Source organism: Ursus americanus, chromosome 26 (genome assembly GCF_024610735.1).
Source record: "Ursus americanus isolate L20-20 chromosome 26, mUrsAme1.1.p, whole genome shotgun sequence".
In the NCBI taxonomy this organism is placed as follows: domain Eukaryota; kingdom Metazoa; phylum Chordata; class Mammalia; order Carnivora; family Ursidae; genus Ursus; species Ursus americanus.
The window spans coordinates 39602735-39624289 of record NC_142152.1 but is presented as its reverse complement, the minus strand read 5'-3'; positions in this window follow the sequence as shown (position 1 = coordinate 39624289).

The window sequence follows — 21555 nt, the reverse complement described above, 5'->3', positions numbered from 1 at the left end:
GTCTGTAGCGCAGAGAGCAAGCAGGCTGAAGGGGTAAGCTACGGTAAGGATATTAGACACAAACTAGGATGACCCTAACTTCTCATTTGAACAGGGACACTTGAGGCAGTAAAAGTAAAAGTGGGTGTTGTTAGTGTCTATGGTGGGACAACAGGCATAAACTGAAACTATACTGGGCAAACTGGGGTATCTGGTCACCCCACTTTATCCTGAGAGCCATAGGAAGACACTGAGTCATTTAAAGCCAAGAAATGGCTTGGCCTGATCAGATTTGCATTCTAAAACGATCTCTGGTTCTAAAGCATTGTCAGATTGGACGGTAGCAAGAATAAATACAGCAAGAAGATGGCCATTCAGACGGGGGTGGAGAGAACAAAAATAAAAGTTGCCTTGTTCAGCAGATGGTGAAGAGGTAGAAAGGGAGGTCTACACCTTTGGCATGTGATGAGTAAGGGTGGAGGAGAAGAAACGCATCCAGGAGACATCTGATGGAGTCATTGGAAGCCTATGGGCCATGCTGGTAGACAGTCACTAGGAAGGGGTTCAGGGTGGATATTTGAGGTACCACTGACCCTTGCACCTTGACTTCTACCTCCTTCACTTGGGGAATTCCCAGCTCGTGTTCCCAACATAGGATTTGCTCTCTGACTAGTTCACATAGCATCGACTACCTTCCACATATATAGTTAAGATTAGCAAGATATGTTTTTTATTTCTTTATTATTATTTTTAAAGATTTTATTTCTTTATTTGAGAGAGAGAGAACAAACAGGGGGAAGGACAGAGGGAGTGAGACAAGCAGATTCCCTGCTGAGTGGCTAGCCCAACATGGGGCTTGATCCCAGGACCCTGAGATCATGACCTGAGCTGAAGTCAGACACTTAACCGAGCCACCCAGGTGCTCCAAGATTAGCAAGCTATTTTAAAAATGCAACTCATACCTGAGACTTTTACTAGACTGAACATCGGTTAAATTTTTTTGAAATAGAAAAAAATCACTAATAAATTGGTAGAAACGTAGCTGTTTTTTCTCCTGGACAGAGGGTTAGATAGCATTAGAGTGGGCAGAATTAGCATTCTAGAGACAGCATCTTGAATTATAGAGTACTCAGTGGCCCATGCCGTGGTACCTTGTAATTTAGAGTTCTTTATATTTCGGTATTGTGTTTGGTCCTGGTTTCTAGTTTTCTTTTATTCTGAGTTAGTCATCAGGTTTACTGTCTCCCCTGGCATTGTTTATAAGGGCTCCAGCTCGGCGCATACGGCAGATTCATGCAGTGTGCTATATTTGGGTTTTAAATCAATCACAGACTGAGAAACTGCACATTATTCCAAGCAATTCATTTAATATTTTATCAAGAAAATGTAATTAGGACTTTCTGAAAACAAGTTTCTAGACAATCAGGGGAAACAGTCGCAACTAATTTACAAGATTGGCTGTGGGTAGAGGTCCTTGGGTGGCTGGGCCAAGACCTTCAACTTCTTATCACGATGCCGTTCTCTGACTTTTCTGCGGAGCCACAGACAGGTGAGTGTGATCTCCGACAGGTGCAAAGGGGAAATGAGAGAGAACACAGCCACAGAAAGGCGCGCTTTATTCGTCCCCCTTTAATTAAATTCAGGTTATAAAGCAATCTTATTTTGAGACTTGCTAGTGTATTTGGCTGAGTGGAAGCCTGACTGGCGGACAGTGAGATCAGTGAAGGCACGTGGCTGCTTTCCAAGTGCAGGGAGCCCAGTGGCTGAGGCGGGAGTGGGACCAAGTCAAAGGGACAGCGAGAGAACCCAGGAGCCTGCGATTCTCCCTGGTCGCCCCGGGTAAACCTCGTGGGAGAGCGCCCTGTAAGCTTCATCTTCTCAGGTGAAGTGCACACTCTCGTGTGCAGGTCAGAGGGTGCATATTTCAGTACGTGTGCCTGAGCGTGGGTACGCGGACTGCTGAGTGTTCCCGGAGACCCACTCCCACTCCTTTCTCAGCACCACCTACCCTGCACACATTTCCTGCCTCAGTGCAGGCAGGGGACTCTGTCACCGGTTCCAGCTAGTGGGAAGTGAGCGGGATCCTGGCGGCCACCTCCTGGCCTGGCCCCTTGAAAACTTCATTCTCTGCTTCAGGCGTTCGCCACCTGAGGCTCCAGGGCCAAACCCAACCCACTGCCTGGTGGTGTGTGAATGAGACACTAAGAGAGGCTTCTACAGTTTTCAGGGGGTGAAGAAGAATTTTTAAAAAGGATATTTTGTCACATAGGAAAATTATATGAAATGGAAAGTTTAGCGTCCATAAACAAAGTTTTATTGCAACACAGCCGCACTGATCCCTTTAGGGCTGTCTGCAGCTGCTTCCCCGCTAAGGGAACAGAGTTGAGTAGTTGTGCCGGAGGGAAACCCCTTCCTCCATAAACAGTATATATATGTGTATATGTGATATATAATTACATGTAATATATGTTATAATTACATATAATTATAGCCAATATAATTATATACTAATATATATCATATGGTAAAATAGTATTTATTATAGGATATATATTATTTAAAATTACTACAAATTCATACATTATAAATTTGAATGATAAAGATACATATTTTTTTTAAAGATTTTATTTATTTATTTATTTGACAGAGAGAGAGACAGCCAGCGAGAGAGGGAACACAAGCAGGGGGAGTGGGAGAGGAAGAAGCAGGCTCCCAGAGGAGGAGCCTGATGTGGGGCTCGATCCCAGGGTCCTGGGATCACGCCCTGAGCCGAAGGCAGACGCTTAATGACTGAGCCACCCAGGCGCCCCAGTAAAGATACATATTAATAACACTTTGTACGTGAGTTAATACATATTATCTAAAAATACATTATAGATGTATGATTTATATAAATATAATATGTATATTATATTTATATACATTATATTATTATAATATATTTAAATATTATATAATTAAATATAATGTATTATATATAATATATATTTTTAAGATATATAAAATATATATATTTTAAGATATATATAAAATATATATATATTAAAGATTTTAGTTATTTGAGAAAGAGAGAGAGCATGAAGTGGGGGGAAGGGACGGAGGGAGAGGGAGAAGGAGAATCTTAAGCAGACTCCACACCCAGCTGGAAGCCCCACATAGGGCTCCATCTTTCACGAGCAAGTGGAAATCAAGAGTCAAGATTCAGATGCTCAACTGACTGAGCCACCCAGGCACCCCTGCATATTTTTACATAAAACATACTTTGTGATCCATAAATACACTATATATAATATCTGAAATATACATTATATGTATATATTATATAAAAATATGTTTTACATAAAGTTTTATATAAAGTTTATTATACTTTATTTTTTATATTTAATTTATTATATTTTATTTTTAGTTTATTATACTATATTTTTATATATTGTATATATTAATATCTTACATATAGCTATATATCTATATAAAATATATAATATATTTTATTATATTAAATATATGATACATTTTATTCTATTAAATATTTAATATATAAGAATATATAAACATATAATACTTCATATATGTTTATATTCTTTTTTGTTTGTTTCAAATTTTTATTTAAATTCTAGTTAGTTAACATGTAGTGTAATATTAGTTTCAGGAATAGAATTTAGTGATTCATCCCTTACATACAACACCCAGGGCTCATCATAACAAGTGCCCTCCTAATACCCTTCACCCATTTATACTTTGTATATGTTTATATTCTTGATATTTTATGCATTTTTTAATACAATGTCTCTATATTATATATGCACTAACATATACTACATATGTAATGTAGATCTATAAATATATACTATATATATGTCTATAAATATATGTGTGTGTGTGTGTATACATGATATTTTTATGGGGGAAGGGACCCATGAGGACAAAGGTGCCTAGGGCCCACAAAAGCCACAATGCCATCCTGTGTTCGTGTAACATAATTTTAAGTGATGACAGTGTGGTCATCACATACTTTATTCAACCAATTCCTAATTGTTCCACATTTGGGTTATTTCACAGTTGTGGCTGAAATAAAAATAATAAGCTGAACATCCTGTGCTCTAAGTTTCTAGATATCGCCATGCTGATTTTTCTAGAGCTCCTTGCGTTAGCACACCTTGTCTTCTGCGGGTATGTATTCCCAAGGCCCCTGAAAGTACGAGGGACATGGTGCCTGCTGCATGGAAAGGAGAGGCTGGGTCTGGTTGTACAGTCTTTACACACACAAAACAAGTGAAGAGTCAGATTTTCAATGGTGGGACACTGGATGAAATTCTCCTGTTTACTTTTTTTTTTCCCCACAAATCATCGACCCTAGCAATGTATAATGATTAGGAAGAACGTAGATGTGAGCTTAGTTACTTTGTTAAGATGCAGTTGGGATTGTGAGGCTTGCTTGCTCCTTGCCCTTCCCCAGAACTTCGTTTCCTGTAGCTGTGTCTTCTCATGCATGCTTCACAAGTACTCGGCCTCAGGGGCTATGTTTAAGCCTTTAAGCCATTTTGAGTTAATTTTTGTTGGTGGCATAAAATAGCGGTCCAATTTCATTTTTCTGTGTGTAGATATACATGAAAATTACAAAAAGAATAGGTCTTAAGTGTTCACACCATACCAAAGAAATAATAATTATGTGACATGATAGATAGCGTGTTAGCTAAAGCTGTGGTGGTGACCAGTTGCAACGTGTAGATGTTTCAGTCAACGCATTCTATACCTTAAACGTACACAATGCTACCTGCCAATCATGTCTCAGTAGGAAAAAGGACACTTAGCAGACTGGTGACAGTCCTACTCCATCATGGTCTCTTGACCCCAGGCCCAGGAATCTGCATTTAGAAGTCCTTGGCTAGTCTTGTACATAGACAATTGGGAAACTGCTGGGCTTTGGGACAAAGCCTTCAGACCATTCGACTTTGAAGTACTTGAAACACTGGCCCTGCAAAATTCTATAGCCCATATCCTATGTTCCCCTAACACTGATCTTCATCCATACCCTCCTCCCCAATCCCCTTTCTCCCCTTCATCTCCACCAAGCAACCAAGGAGGAGACAATGGAAACTTTCTGCGCACACTTCATCCAGTTTCCCCCAGTGGTGACATCTTACTTAACTGAGTTTCCTTCAATGATCAGAACCAAGACACTGGCAGTGGTCCAACAGTAAGTAAACTACAGAGTTTATTCCTTCTTCTTCTCCTTCTCCTTCTTCTTCTTCTTCTTCTTCTTCTTCTTCTTCTTCTTCTTCTTCTTCTTCTTCTTCTTCTTCTTCTTCTTCTTCTTCTTCTTCTTCTTCTTCTTCTTCTCCTCCTCCTCCTCCTCCTCCTCCTCCTTCTCCTCCTCCTCCTCCTCCTCTTCCTCCTCCTCCTCTTCCTCCTCCTCCTCCTCCTCCTCCTCCTCCTCCTCCTTCTCCTTCTTCTCCTTCTTCCTCTTCCTCTTCTTCTTCCTCTTCTTCTTCTTCTTCTTCTTCTTCTTCTTCTTCTTCTTCTTCTTCTTCTTCTTCTTCTTCTTCACAAAGTTTTGCATGCACTCATTTATTTATTCTTGGTGTTTCATTCTATGAGATTTTATCCCCCCTACAGATCTGTGTACCTGCCTTCACAGTCAGGATAGAGAACCACTCCAACACTCCTAAGAAATACTTTGTTCTATTACCATTAATAATTCACTTCAAGATACCCTTTTAGCTCAATAAATATTTGTTAAATAAATTCATAAAATAATGAATTAAAATAGAGAGAATGCCTAACTTCCTGGATCACTGAAAGAGTTGAGTTAGTGACTTCATAGCCTGAATGAGAAGTACCTAATGATAGAAGACGTCTTTGAAGATAATACCAACCCAGTAGTGGATATCAGGAGTTGAATCAGGACAACCGCTACCTCATACAACATACATAGTTCCCCAATGCCAGTTCTGAGTCAAATCAATTTAATTAACTAACAAAGGTAGTTGTTATGGCAACAATGTTACTAATCTACTTCAGCGAATACTCAGTGGAATTGACCTGTTGCTAGGCGACAGCCAATAGGTTGGACGACAGACGATGACATATTTCATCTGGTGCAGATGTTGCGATCTGGTCACAAATTAGGCCTCCGGTCAAGGAGAAGTTTCCCAATGAACACCCTTGGGATATCGATATGATATTTGTGAAGGTCTACCGTCGAAATGACACTCATGAACACATACTGTTTTATAGGCTGAAGGTCTAGCAAAATAGGTATGAAAATTAAGACAAGTATCTATCTATCTATCTATCTATCTATCTATCTATCTATCTATCTATATCTAATATATCTTATTTAAAATGATATAGTATTTTTTGAATTTTATAGGCCTGCTCAATATCTACAGAAAAATATTCCCTTTATTTCCTGTGTGAAGCTGTTATGAACACTTATAGAAATATACCTCACGTACAGGAAATACATCAGTGTAGGCAGAATTGTTGTACGTAATGCAAATACAACTATTTCATTCAGCAATTCCACACCTTGGAGAGCCCCGCACCTCTGGCTGGGGGCTCTCATCCAAGATGGCCCATACTTCACAGTTTAAAACCTTATGTGCTTTCATTTGGGGTAACCTGTTAATTACTTGCCAGATTGCTAAGTAAGAGACATTAGCTTTTATCCTCTGCCTCCTTCCAGCAGGAAGTATAAGTGGTGTATTCAAATGAGATCCAAAGGAAATACAAGAGTACGAGAAATTCTGTAAACAACACACTGCCCTTGTACCCATCCGTATCCCACAAAGCTGCTGAGGCAGGCTCTCTTGTCGGGCAGATGGAGCCTGATAGAGATGCCGGGGGTTTGACTCCAAGGAGAAGCTGTGTTTTATAGCTTGAAGCCCTGTGGCATCATGGGGGGCACACAGCACACTAATTCTAAAGGTCGGGCCACACCTGTTTCTGAGGCCCTTGGCTGTATGACCATGGGCGAGTCACTTCTTCATCTGGGCTCTGATGCGATCTAGGAAGCCCTTCTTAACCCTTGGGAACTAACTGCATGTTTCCCACGAAACCTGTTGTGTCCCTGGTCACGGGCACTTCTTGGAAGATTTTGAGGTTTTAGCTCATTTCTGTCCCCTACCCCTCACGGGAAGGAGGCCCAGGGAGGCCTACCTTACCACTTGTGAACATCGGTGAGCTTTCTCGAGAAAGATTTGTGTGGTAGTTACGCCCATGTGAATGCCAAGCAGCTAATGAAATGAAAGGTTGCATGAGGGTTGTTCTCATAGGTCTCTGCCTGGAGGATCAAATCTCCCTCTGATTCAGTAAGTGAGAAGTTGAGACAGTATTGTGATTAAGTAACCAGAGGAGACTGGGAGAAAGTGGAGGAAGAAGAATGAAGAGAATAAGAAGAGGAAGGAAGGGAGGGAGGGAGAAGGAGGGGAAAAAAGGAGAGAGAGAGGGAGAAACTTTGTTATTTGTAGGGAGTGTTATTCAGACATAGTTGAGACATGTATCAAAGTGTTGTCTTCTGATAACTACACTGAGGCTATTTGTCCAGTATTTGATTATTTGAAGATATATATATATACACATATATATATATATATATATATAGTTTCTTTGCAGCAATTCAATGCCATCAACTAAAAATTATTGCATAAGGGGAAGCTAATTTGGGAGGAGCAATTTTCTCAGAACTGATTGCAGAAGCAGCCATACAATTATCTCCGCAGAGCGCTTAGAACAGTGCTGGAAAGGGCCGTGCCGTCTGATTTACCTCCCCCCCCCCCCCCGCATTGTGACTTCCTTTCCTGTACCCAGTGACTCCTGGAATGAGGCAGACTGAGGCTTTGCCTCCTGAAAATGTCCACGATTGGGGAATGCCCGAGGGCTGGAGTCTGGAGTTCTTTCTTTTTGCCCTTCATAGCCTCCTTGGTCTTCGCAGATGAATTTTTGAAGCAGGGCCTCTGGACTACGGAGACCTGATATCACAGAGCCTGCCTTTGTGTAGAAGGAAGGAGCCTTTGGCCAAACTCTCTGACTTCTCTGAACTCCGATCATTTGATGTTTCGGGTGGGAATATTTGCAAGCATGCTGTGTAAAATGCTCTACAAATAGACAGTTAGAAGTCATAGTAGAAATAACTAGAAAAGTATTCCCGCATGTTTTTCTTTGACTTGAACTTCAGAAATCAGGAGGCTGTGTGCACTTGAGTTTAAGCAAGATAAAATCATAGCTAAGAGTGTGCACTCTGGACTCCAACTGCCAAGGTTCGACTGCCAGCCTAGCCAGTTACTGGCTGGGGGACCGTGGGCAAGATACTTAATTTCCCTTACTCTTCTGTGAATCGAGGACTTTACTGGAGCTTCCTTAAGAGTCAACACAAGGGATTCAGCCCTGCAATCTGAGGGAGGTGCCTGGACGTAGTTTCCGGTTCCAGAACTGTTGTCCATTTTTATTGCTAATATCATTAGGTTCACCTGATGATAATTCCACGAGGTTGGCATCCTCCCCATTTTCCCAGATGGAGAGAATAAGGCTGCAGGGAGTGAGACAGCTTGCCCAGTGTCGACCCCCGATAAGGGCGGGCGGGGGCTCGAACCAGGCTGCTTCCAAAGCCCACCCTCCATCCACACAGCTTAATGAGGGTTTCAGCTTCACGCTTCTCTCCCCTTGATTAGGTGTTAAATATTTACCATCTTGCCTTTCTTCCTCTCTACCCTCTTTAAAAACGGTTTAATTAAAATCATTCGTTGAGCTCATGATAAAAATATGTAAATGTGATGATTTTTGTGAAATGAATCTTTTGTTTCCCTTTCATTCCCACAGGACTGTGGATGAGAGAGGATAGATAGCCGGGCCTCCGATGAATTTGCACAAGCATTTGATAATACGTCGTGTAACCGATTTCAAGGTCTGGTGGCCACAGGACCCAGAAATTTATGCATGTGAAGCACAACTAGATTCATAAGCAGGGATGGGGTGTAGGGAGACCGTGGCCTCAGTATTTCTAGGAAAACCTAGTGAAATGAGTCCAAACAGGTGAAGCTGAGAGGAAACCCATTTTTACTTCTCCAGCTCTGTCCGGTTGGCCCTCCTTCACCACAGGAAGTCCAGCCCTGTGCCTAAGAGGAGCATACAGGCTGTGGGTGAGGGTCACGTGTGTATTTTTGGATTCCTTTATAGTGCGAAATCTTTAGGGACAAGGGCTATGACATCCAGTGTGCTGACCCCTTACTCAGGGACTGGTGCTGTTTTGTCAACGGTAAATATGCCCAGGAAGAAAATGAATGTGCGAATAGAAGAATGAACGACCTATAACTATAATATAGTGGTCAATGACTAAGTTAACTGAAACTATTCATACAACTGTTGAATTTCCCCCATTCTTTTTTCTGCGCGCTGTGTTGGACCAGGCAGAAGGGGAGTGACACATAACCCGGATGTTTCAGACGCCTTCTCGAAGTCTCTATGGGAGTTTCCCTTATCACAGACAAAGGGTTGAGGGTGGGAGGCTCAGCTCCTGTGAGTGATGTTCTCACTGCGGTCTCCTTTCATCCAACTCACCCCAGTTCCTCTCAGCCTTGCCAAAGTTTTGTTTCCTGACCTAGTCACACAGCAGATGACCCAAAGCCATATTCCACACCACCATCTACCGTCTACCAAATAGCTCCTAGGAAATATCTAGACTCAGACCTTTGACCATCATCCTTGATACAGAAACAAGCTTTTTTTTTTTTTTGATTTATGAAATCCCTTTTTACCTAAAAAAAAAAATACTTACATTCAAGACCATTGCTTTTCTTTAGAGGCAAAATGTCTAATTGGAACCTCAAGAATTAGTCTTCTGTTCTTCCTGCTCTCCTTCTTCTCTGTGAATGTATCATTGATTCAATGGTGGGCCGCACAGGGCAGTGGGATTCACAGGCATGAACCCCATGCTGCTTTGATAACTCAAAATACTGCTGCTTTTACCATAGTTCTATTAGGACGAACATTGAAGAGCAGCCTTACATTTCTGTGTGTCACACGTTCCCCTCTCTCACCCCCAGACCCCACTACATAGGGTCTTAAGGAAATCCCAAAGGAATCTTATGATGGTTAATTTTATATGTCATATGGCTGGGGCATGGTGCCTGGAGAGTTGGTCAAACATTATTTTGGATGTTTCTGTGAGAATGTTTTTAGGTGAGATTAACATTTACATGGATAGACTTTGAGTAAAACAGATTGCTTTCCATCATGTGAGTGGGGCAGGCCTTATGAGAAAAAACACTGAAATCCCCCTAAAAGAGGAAACGGGGGGCATCTCCAGTCTTCAGAGTCAAGGCTACAGCATCAGCTCTTGCCTGGGTCTCCAACCTGCTGAACTGCCCTGTAAAATTTGGATTTGCCAGCCCCCTAATCTCATGAGCCAATTCCTTAAAATCTGTGCCTCTCTGTATATATGCATATATGCATAAATATATATACACATATGTAATACATATACATATCTTATATATGCATATATATACACACACACGTATATATGTATGTGTCTGTATTTGTATATCTGTATATACACACAGACATCTGGTGCCTCCTTTTTCCCAGCAAGGAGATCCAAATAAAAGGTTTCACTAAACTTGAAAATATAAACTTTTTAGAATGAAGATGAAACAGTCAAATGTGTACTTACATTTATTTCATTAATTGAGTTACACATGCCTAGCTAAAATACCTGAAAAACACAGTACTTACATTAATATTGTGAATTAAATAAATCTTAAAAATAAATAAATTAAACATAGACTACCTGAAGCTTACCAATTACTTTGTCAATTTGCATGGGGTTTTTTTTTTTGGTTTTAATTTGTTTGTTTTGAACTTTATATCAAGAATTTTTTAAAAGGTATCACATCAGTAGTACTTACTTTAGCAGTTCAACTCAAGAATTATCCCCTTGAGAATTCTTGAAGAAAATGAGTATTTTGAAAATCTTAAGAATTCCTCTCTACTCCCCCTGATTTTAAGACACAACAACTTTTTGGATAATGAAAGCAATCATTTAAGAAACTTGAGAATTCCTGATTTCTACTTATGCTATGAAAATGATTTTCAAAAAGAGAAACTTTCATATCCTAGAATAATTGTACTTAAAAACACCTCTTCCACTTCAGGAAATTCACAGTGACTTTGAAAGATAACTGACCACACTGTTATGAAGCAAAAAGTAAAGAGAGAACCCACAGTCAAATGAGGTTAAAACAAGGGCAAAGTACCTAAACATTGGCTGAACCTATGTTTTGTTTTGTTTTGCTCTGCACTAAATAATTGAGAGATTTTTCCAGATACCTAAAAATCCATATGTAGAGCAATCCTTTTCTGAAAGTCACTTTTGGAAAACAAATGCATCATTTTTTACTCAGACTATAGGACTGACCAGCGAATTTTCTGCCCAGGAGGTGGGTGGGTTGCCGGGCGAGGGACTCACCTGGGGGCTATTTCAGAACATGGTCTCTCCTCCTCCCACTAATAGTCTGGACCCACTGAACCCAGTGTACTAGAAATGCAGGAACAAGTCATTCTAGATTCTTTAGACATGACATACTCCCTACAGAGCAGTGAGGCCTGATAGAAATAAAATGTGAGATACATATGCAATTACCTGTTGTCTGGTGGCACTTCAGAAAAGTCAAAGAAACAGGTGATACTGACTTCAAGCATGTATTTAACACACAAAAATTACCATTTTGACATGCAATCAAAATAAAAAGCATTTGTGAAATATTTTACATTCACTTTTGCCTAATAAGCCTCAGAATTCTGGTGTGGGTTTTATGGGCACAGCACAACTCAGTGTGGACCCAACATGTTTCAGTGGCCAGCAGGTGGCTGTGGCTAGTGGCTACCATATTGGAGAGTACAGCGCTGGGTATCAGGCTCTCTCTCCATACATCTACATATCTACATAAATACATCTACATAAATCTAGATACAAATATAGGGTTTTCTTTCTTTTCTTTTCTCTTCTTTTCTTCTTCTTCTTTTTTTTTTTTTTTGCCAGCACAGAGGAACCAGAATTCTAAAATTTGCCTGTGATTGAAGACGTATCATTAAGGGGTGATTTGGGGCTGTTGAGCATTTAGTTACTTATTTTATCCAGCCAGTTCTGTTCCACATATTACAGGGTCATTTTAGAAGTAGACGACTTCCTCAAGTAGGATCCCCCTCTTGATGTTTCGTCTGCCAGTGGCCTGGAGCGAGCTCATGTCAGTCTCTCCGTCTCTGCGATTCTGATCAGTCCTTTGTCTTCAGCTGCCCTGGGCTCAGGGTCCAAGGTGTGTAGAGAGCTCAGTTTGGGGAGACTGTTATGCTACCGTCTCTTCAAATCTCCAAGCATTTGATTAAGGAGAAAAAAAAAAATTGCTCGATAGACTTCAAGTTTCACTTATTAGACATTCAGGAGGAAATAGTACTCCACTTGCTACTGATTATCTTAAACAATAATTAGTAAAGATAATAAAACCAACACTTATTGAAAGCCTACCCCACACTTTCACATTTTCAATACTTTTAAATGTGTGATACTTCATTTAATCCACAAAACACGACCACGAGGGTGAAAATACCTGTTTTACAGGTGATGAAAGGGGACTCCAATGAAGTCCTTTGTTTGAGAACACAGAGCTGGTGAGAGATAAACAAGGAATTACACACTAGGTTTTCTCTTCGGGCTCAGGTTGGGATGTCTGGTTCCAAGGCTCATGATTTTGCACTGTTTTGAGAAATTCTTCCAAGTAGCATTACTGACCTTTTAGGTTTAGAATGTGCGGCCCTAAAGTGAAAATCACCGTTTGAGTTCTGGCCCTCCTTTGACCACTTACGCTGTGGTTTTGGAAAAATCACATATTCGACTTCTATTTCCCGCTTTGAAAAATGGAATAATAAAGCTTACCTCACATGGGGATTCATGCAGCTCAGGCATCAAAGACGGCCACAGCATTAATTAACACCATGAAAAATAGAAGTAGCTTAATTGTTAATTAATAGGGGGATAACTTAAATGAAGTAGAAATATGTTGCATGTTATGGCCAAATGATTAGACACGGTATAGCCATTAAAAGTCAAGTTTTCAAAGAATATTGAATGTCTAGACTCTGGATGCAATGCTGAGTAAAATTCTTTTAAAAGTATAAAAAACAATACCTGGTGTATGGTCTTTATTTGGTAATTCACAGAGACACACGTAAACACTTAGGAAAAGAGGAAAAAAAAATCCTGCCAGGAATCGCATTTATTATGGTTATTTTGGGGGGCATAAATTACAAGTGTGTTTTTTTTTAATTGAGTGTACTTCTATATGTTCCAAAATTTCTATAATGATCAGGTATTAATTTCTCTTTCTTAATAAGAAAAAAAATGTATTTTCAAGTGGCATCTCTAGTTCCCAGGAAAAGTTCACTTTTAATGAAGACCATTTGATTCATCAAATAAAGTTTTCTACCTCCTACACTTAATGAACTATTTTAAGTCTCCTCTTCCCTTAGACACCTACTGTTTCTATTAATTCTAATACACTATCAGCTCTCATTATAACACCCCTGAGGGACTGTAGGAACAAGTACATTTTCCGACAGGCATAAAGTGAGGTCATGGGGAAAATAAGGAAAATTGGTGACTCTCTAGTTCCCTGGTAACCTAAGTGTTTTTTCCTAAGTAGGTAAGTTCCTGTGTATACATCATAATCGTCCCAGATGAAGAAGTTGATCTTTTACGTAATAATGATTTCCTGCTTTATTAGAAATGCCAGTTCTTTCCAAAGATGCTGGGGTGGTGCGGATTTAAATACCTAACAAAACCTAAAGGCTCTCCCAGGGGCGTGGAATGCAAGCGTGTTTGTACGGAATGGAACTGGAGGCTGCTGAAGGAATCCTGGGACAGGTGGGTTTGGCTCTTTGCTGCTCCTGCCACTGTCAAACTTTGAGCTAGTTGCTGACCATTCTAGAAGCCCCAGTCTTCGAAAATGTGCTGGGATTTCTTCTCTCAAAGTGTGCAGGGGAAATGCGACATCTGCTAGCAGATAAATTGGAACTTTTGCTCCCCAAATGCTGGTTCCTGACTTCTAAGACTTGGGCACCTCCGCACCTCTTTATTCTCCAATAAAAGCTAATAGGACATCGTTCAAATTTGAACAAAGCATGAAGGTTCCTGGGTGCCTATAGGGAGGCGGGAGTAGAGCACAAAAAAGATTGTCAAGTCAAGAAAAACAACAGAGGGAAACAAGAGCACGGAGTTTGAGATTCACTGCGACCTGATTGTTCTTTTTGGGCGTGGCCTTTGTTTGCACGTATGTGCTTGTGTGCTTTTGTTTGAGTGAATGATTGAGCTGAAAATGTATTCCCAGATGTGATGCCTACCATGCTTCTCTCAGAATAGTCTATTGAGAAGGAGACACGAGGTAGAGGAAGCAACTGGATTTCAGGTCAGAATGATGGGGTCCGAGGTCTGTTGTTTCCATGCAGGAGCTGGGTGACCTCTGTCAAGATCCTTCCATTCTCCAGACCTCAGGTGCTTCCCTGGAGAGAAGGGAAAAGATGGTCTTTCTCACAAAGTTAAGACAGATAAACAGAGAGCAGTTACGCTGCACAAATGCAATGGGTCATGATGATTGCACTCTGGTTAATAGACTCTTTGTGGACCTGATACAGCCAAAGATAACGTTACCTAAACATTCTTTGAATGCAGACTAGAGTTTAAACAGTGCTCTTCCCCGTGCTTTTTTTTTTTAAAGATTTTATTTATTTATGTGACAGAGAGACAGCCAGTGAGAGAGGGAACACAGCAGGGGGAGTGGGAGAGGAAGAAGCAGGCTCCTAGCGGAGGAGCCTGATGTGGGACTCGATCCCGGAACGCCTGGATCACGCCCTGAGCCGAAGGCAGACGCTTTAACGACTGCGCTACCCAGGTGCCCCTCCCCGTGCTTTCTTATTTACGGTCACAGGTAGAATTGTGCACAATGGATCAGCCTAAGAATCTTATCTGGGAGTCCCAGGGGCCCATCTCTTGGGTCCTCCCTGCCTTTCCTTGCCAGATACAAGGTAGACAGAACGGCAAGTTCAGATCTGACTTTCCCTTCAACTTTTTTTCTTAGGCACTTGGTCCCCCACTGCAGACGCCTAGAGGAAGATTTACAAGAGAACTGAGAAATTCTTCTCGTGTCTTAAGAAAGTTTTTTGTTGTTGTTGTTGGGGGGGGGGGGTACTTTAGAGGCCAACATGAAATCCAAAAAAGGGGGAAAAAAAGGTCCTTTTATGAAAGCTATCCATCAAACGTCAAGGATAATAATCAATTTTCTGTCACAATGAACTGATAAAAGCTTTCAGTAATAATGTCGTGGGTGGGGGGGATTTGTGTTGGAACTCGAAACGCAAAGCCCTGATATCAAACGAATTCATAAAAGCTCAGTGCGGCTGTAGCCCTTGGAGGCAGGACAAAATACAATTTCTCATCCACAGGATATGGCATAATTCCTCTTTTTTATTTTTATACTGAGAGAAGCAAGAGGAAATCTGAATTTAAAAAAAAAAATATTACACAATCCTGCTTTTGCAGGTGAACATTAGTGATCATTTTGGCCGCTGATATCAGAAACCGTTCTGGTGATTTCTCTCACATCATGCAAATGGCTGCATAATGCCTGCTCCTCTTGGAATGTAAAATCAAATCAGCATTCTAATGCTACAAGCCGGTGATGAGCTTGGGAATAAATATGCAGGAGCGCATAAAAAAAATCAAGGCAATCAAGAGGAGCCAGCGTCCTCGCTCGGACTATAAATCTTTGTCTATTTCAATCGTAGGGCTGGCCGAATCAGTGTAAAATTCCAGCGGGGATGTCATCAATTTCTGTTAACCTCTCTATTCCTCTTTGTGTTGGCTCTGGGGTGATGGATTGGTTTTGTCACTTCTGTTCCGTTCACAGTATGTTAACATGGAAGGGTGCAGGCAGGTTATGAGGAAAGGTTATTGCTGTCCCAGGCTTGACCCTCACTTACTCTCTTCTGTAGGATCCCCAGTACCTTTCTGTCTGGGACACATGGTGTCTCCTTTTGGTTCCTGGATGCTCAGCTCAAAGACCACACGTTGGCTGGTCCAGTGTTGAATCTCAGGTCACCCTTTTGAAGTGACAATAGGCCTATCGATTCAGCTTCCGGAACAGAAGCTCGCAGTGGGTTAAGACAGGGGAAGCAAAGATCAGGAGGCTCCGAGGCACTCCATGGCCCAATGCAAAGCTGTGTCTCTTCTGGTATCACTTCCCAACTGCAACCGGCTTTTTCCAGCCATAACTCTATAGTTCTTTCCAACAATTCAAATGGAGTATTAAGGTCTCTGTTTCCCCCAGAGGAGCGTTTTTTTTTTGTTTTTTTTTTTTAAGATTTTATTTATTTATTTGACAGAGGGAGAGGCAGCGAGAGAGGGAACACAGCAAGGGGAGTGGGAGAGGGAGAAGCAGGCTTCCCGCTGAGCAGGGAGCCCGATGTGGGGCTCGATCCCAGGAAACTGGGATCATGTCCTGAGCCAAAGGCAGAGGCTTAACGGCTGAGCCACCCAGGCACCCCACCCCCAGAGGAACATTTTAACTAGAGACTTGGCCCACACAGAATATGTGAGCATGGGCCAATAAGCCCAGTAGTTAACTCCTTCACCTCATGGCACACACGGGCTGTGACTTCAAGATGGCAGGACTGGTGGCTTTCGATGTTGCTGCTGCTGTGATTAACACGTGGCTGACAACGGCACTAGCCAACAGGCCGTAGCCCCAAGCAGCTGTTTATACTTTTAAATTAAAATGAAATAAAATTTAAAAGTCAGTTCTTTGGTTTTGCTAGCCACATTGAAACATTTTTATTTAAATTCAATTTAATTAACATATACTGTATTATTAGTTGCAGGGTACAATTTAGTGATTCATCAGCTGCATGTAACACCCAGTGCTCATTACTTCAAGTGGCCTCCTTAATGCCCGTCCCCTAATTACCCCATCCCCTCTCCCACCTCCCCTCCAGCAACCCTCCGTTTGTTTCCTAGAGTTAAGAGTGTCTTAGGCTAGCCACATTTTAAGTGCTTACTAGTCACCTGTGACTCATGACTACTATATTGGACAGCACAGACATTGAACATTTCCATCATCAGAGAAAATCCTATAGGACAGAGTTGGCTTAGATTGCATTTATCTAAATGGATCTGTGCCTTTCAAACTATTCACCAAGGGAAGCCATATACTTACTTCAATAAGGTTGCCATTGTTGAAACATGGGAGCTTAGTTATACAGCTATTAATCAAAGGTGAGGTATGCTCGTAAGGTAATGGCTTGCTTGGAAATTGACTCTAAAGGAATTCCAAAGACGTTTCAAGCTTGTTTGGAGTGATGGCAAAGTTATTGGAATAAGTATGATAGAAAGAGCCTATGGGTATTTGCTTCAGGCGTATCTGAATTCCGAAACAAATCTGACACTTTCTAGTGTTGAAACCTTGGAAATTTTATGTTACCTCCCCAAAGCTCAGTTTTCATATGGGTAGTATCCTATGTACTTCATGAGCTTTTTCTGAACTTTAAATGAGATAATATTTCAAAGAAGTTTAGGAACGGTGTATCAAACAGAGTAGGACCTTAAACCATATTTGCTTACATGACCTTAAAAAGTCTACACAACTGAGCTTCAAACAGGATGAAGGAGAAGAGTATGATAAGGAAAGGTACAATGTCAACTTTTCTTCACTGGAACATGCAGGGAAGCACTAACAACCCACCTTGGGGTAGTAGTCATTATTTGCTTAATTTAGGGTGGGCTGCGACAGTCAGGTCACCCCCTGGTTCACATTTACACCCCATCTCCTGACAGCCCAACCCTTCCTAGACCTCTTGCACTCTCAGCGGCAAAGCTAGCTCTCCATGAAATGGCAGGACAGCCATAGCTTAGCAGGACACACACTGGCCAGCTCTGCTCTCAGTAGGAGTCAAGGGCCAGGATGCTGTCAGTGGAGTGACACTCGGGAAGCCTGGAATCTCATGTGGGCCCATCGATCAGGGGTGCCTATGTCCCCAACTCCTGATATCCATTACTTCCAATCAGAACTGGGGTCCCATGTGCAAAGAGTAGGCTTTTGAGCAATGCCTTCTACCTTTATGGAGGGCCCTTCAGTGTCCCAAGCAGTATGATGAGACTTTGGTATGTCCTGGAGAAACTAGCAACTCTCGTTGAACAATAGTACTTTCTAGGGAAGCAGAATGGTGTGCTGATGAAGCCACCCAAACAAGACCATCTACAGTAAAATCCTTGCTCTGCTCCTGACCAGTCCCTTGACCTTGAACAAGTTAATCACCCTCTAAGGATTCTGGTTTCCTCATCAATAGCATGGGGATCTTGGTACCTACCTCACGAGTTTGTTGTTAAGATTTTAATTCCGTAAACCGTGTAAAGTGTGTAATGCAGTCCTTAATGGGGCTTGAGCAATAGCACCTCTTAATATTTCTTGGTAACTGATGCTTTTACAACGCACTGGAGTGCACGGTGCTCTTCCGCATTCAAATTTCACTTGGCCCTCCCTGCTGGAGTTAGAAGAGGTACCGAGATTCCAACACCCATTTTACTGAGAAAGTGGTGTTTCAGGGAGACCAAGTGACCTACCCTGAGGGCCACAAAGCCAGGAGGCTGCCCTGTTTGATTGTTTCAAGTCAACAACGTTTAGAAAAAATGTTGTATACATAAATAAATAAACAAAAAAAAATTTTGTTTAGACCAAAGAAATAAGTCCTCCAAGGGAATGTTTGACCTCTACACTGAAATAAGGCATTAACATTTCTCTGGGACCAAATTAATAAGAAAATAATCTGGTCATAACTCTACTTTGAGCTATGGGTGTGCATGTGACTGGATAGCTGTATTTAGGGATTTAGAGTAAGTTGGTCTTGAGGCGGTGGTAGTGAGGGTGTGGGAAAAATCAGACAATGGGACAAAGAGAAGTGAGAGACGTATTGACCTGACTGCCTGCTGAATTGTGAATTCCACAAACACAGGGATGGACCTGTTCTGTTTCCTACCTCAAAAATAGTGTAGAATGTCTGGTATTCCATAAGATTTTGTGATTAGTGGGTAGAAGAATAAGTGAGACATTGAGTGGAGAAGCTAATGAATGAAGCCAGAAAGGAAATCACATCCTAATCCGCTCAGTGGTTCTCTACAGAATCACTTGTAGAGCCTTTAAAAAAATCCAATGCCCGGACACCATCCAGATCAATAAATCACAAGCCCTGAGCACGGAGCTTGAGCAAGACTAATTTAATAGTGCTCCAGGTGAGTCCAATGGTCAGCAAGGTGTGAGAACCACGGATCTAGACTTATCCACTAATTATCCAGATGGGAAGATTGCGGAACCGCTAGTAGAAAGGACTTGTCCAAGAATTTTACACAAATCCATGGTGCTTCTGTAGCTAGGGGCTTTTGGCTTGATTTTGTGTGTGTGTGTGTGTGTGTGTGTACAAATGTATGATTTCCCATGCCATCATGCCACTGTTTCTTTACAAATGCACGCAAGTCTTCTGTTCCCTGAAAGCCTTTCTCCATTGGTCCTCTTTCTATATATCTCCTCCTCTCATGAGGGTTTTTTTTTTTTTTTTAAGGGTTTTTCCCTTTTAGAAGGTTTCAGTGATCTCTCTCATCTGCAGGCTGGGTGACCTTCTACTCCTGGCTTCTTAAAAGTCCTTCTGGCTTTCCAAAGTCCCTGGGTTACGAGGTATTATTCTTGTGAATCCCTACACTTACAGCCTCAGTTCTATGGTGAGCTCATCAAGGGTAGAAGGGATGTCTTTTTAGCTACTTGTCTCTAGGGCTTGACACATGGGCTCAATTAATAGATAATGAATACATGTGGACCAGTTTTTTACATACATAAAAGTGATTTGTATATACATACACATATCTGTATGAGTGTATATCATTTGTGTAGGACTTATTTAAAAATTTATCATTTTGAATGTACATATGATTAAATGTAAATGAGATAATTTAATTTAATTTGACAGAATTTATTGAGCACCTATTATATTTGTAAATACAGGAGATTAATGATGAGGAGGACCCAGTCTCTGACCTCACCAGAGCTCACAAGCTACTGGGTCAGGCTTACTCACTAATTATAACACAGTTCATTCTTCAGAGTGTGTTAACAGTGGTGACAGACCAACAAGCAAAGTGCTGTGGCAGCAAAAATGAGCTAAAAGATGTGGTGAATGAAACTTGAATCCAGTGGTTCTTAAACTTCCTTTGGAGGGTCTCCTTGAAAAATTGATGAAAACTGCTATGAACACTTCCCAGAAAACACGCACAAGGCACACCACTTTGCAGGCTCACTGAGGATTATCCGTGGATACTTGATCACCACTGATTCACCTTATTAGGTATTTGGCCCCAGTCACTACCTCAACATTATCCAATGTCACGAAACCCTTGACATTTATGTGCCATCTACTCTATATGAGTTAACAACCTGACACTAAATACATTTCTAGGGCTCTTACCTCTGCCTTAAAAGGGCTGGGAAGGTCAAGAAGGAGCATCATTACTGCAGAGACCAAGATGTACCTATCCCAGTGAGTTTGCTCTTGATGTGGCTGTGGTGTGGCACGTGATCTGGAGAAGAAAAACCTGGAATATCGCTGGCCAGATCAGAGTTCAGCTGCTACACTGACCATTGAAAGAAACACAGTCCCATTTTGGGGGGTATGTAGTATCATCTCTTTAGTTGGGTTCTACATGTAAATGGATTCCCCAGTAAGCTGAAACATAGCCTCCTCATCTCCTTGGTTGAAGTAACTCATGGGATATTTCTACTTAACAATTTTATCCCTGGTATTATTTAATGGAGTAGTTTTTATTTATTTTTATTTTTTTATTATTTTTTTTAATGTTTTTTTATTATATTGTTAGTCACCATACAGTACATCCCTGGTTTCTGATGTAAAGTTCGATGATTCATTAGTTGCGTATAACACCCAGTGCACCATGCAATACGTGCCCTCCTTACTACCCATCACCAGCCTATCCCATTCCCCCAGCCCCCTCCCCTCTGAGGCCCTCAGTTCGTTTCTCAGAGTCCATAGTCTCTCATGGTTCATTAATGGAGTAGTTTTTAAACTTTGGAGCCTTGCTTTATACTCTTAAAAATCATTAAGGACCGGAATAGCTTTGCTCATGTGGTTTATAGTTCTCAGTATTTACCATACTAGAAATTAAAACAAATGTTTAGAATAACTATTTATTAATTCATTTTCAAATACCAATAACAAATCCATTATTTGGTAATGGAAATAAGATATTTGTCATGAAAAATAATGAGGTTTCTCCCCCCAAAAAAATCACCGAGCAGAGTGACATTATTCTATATTTCTGTAAATTTTCTAGATGTCTAGCTTAATAGAAGACAGCTGGATTCTCATGTCTGCTTCCACACTCAATATCTTGTGATAGGTTTTTTTGGTTGAGGTATGTGAAAAAAATCTAGCTTCACATATTTGCGTCATGGGAAAAGAAAAGGATATTTT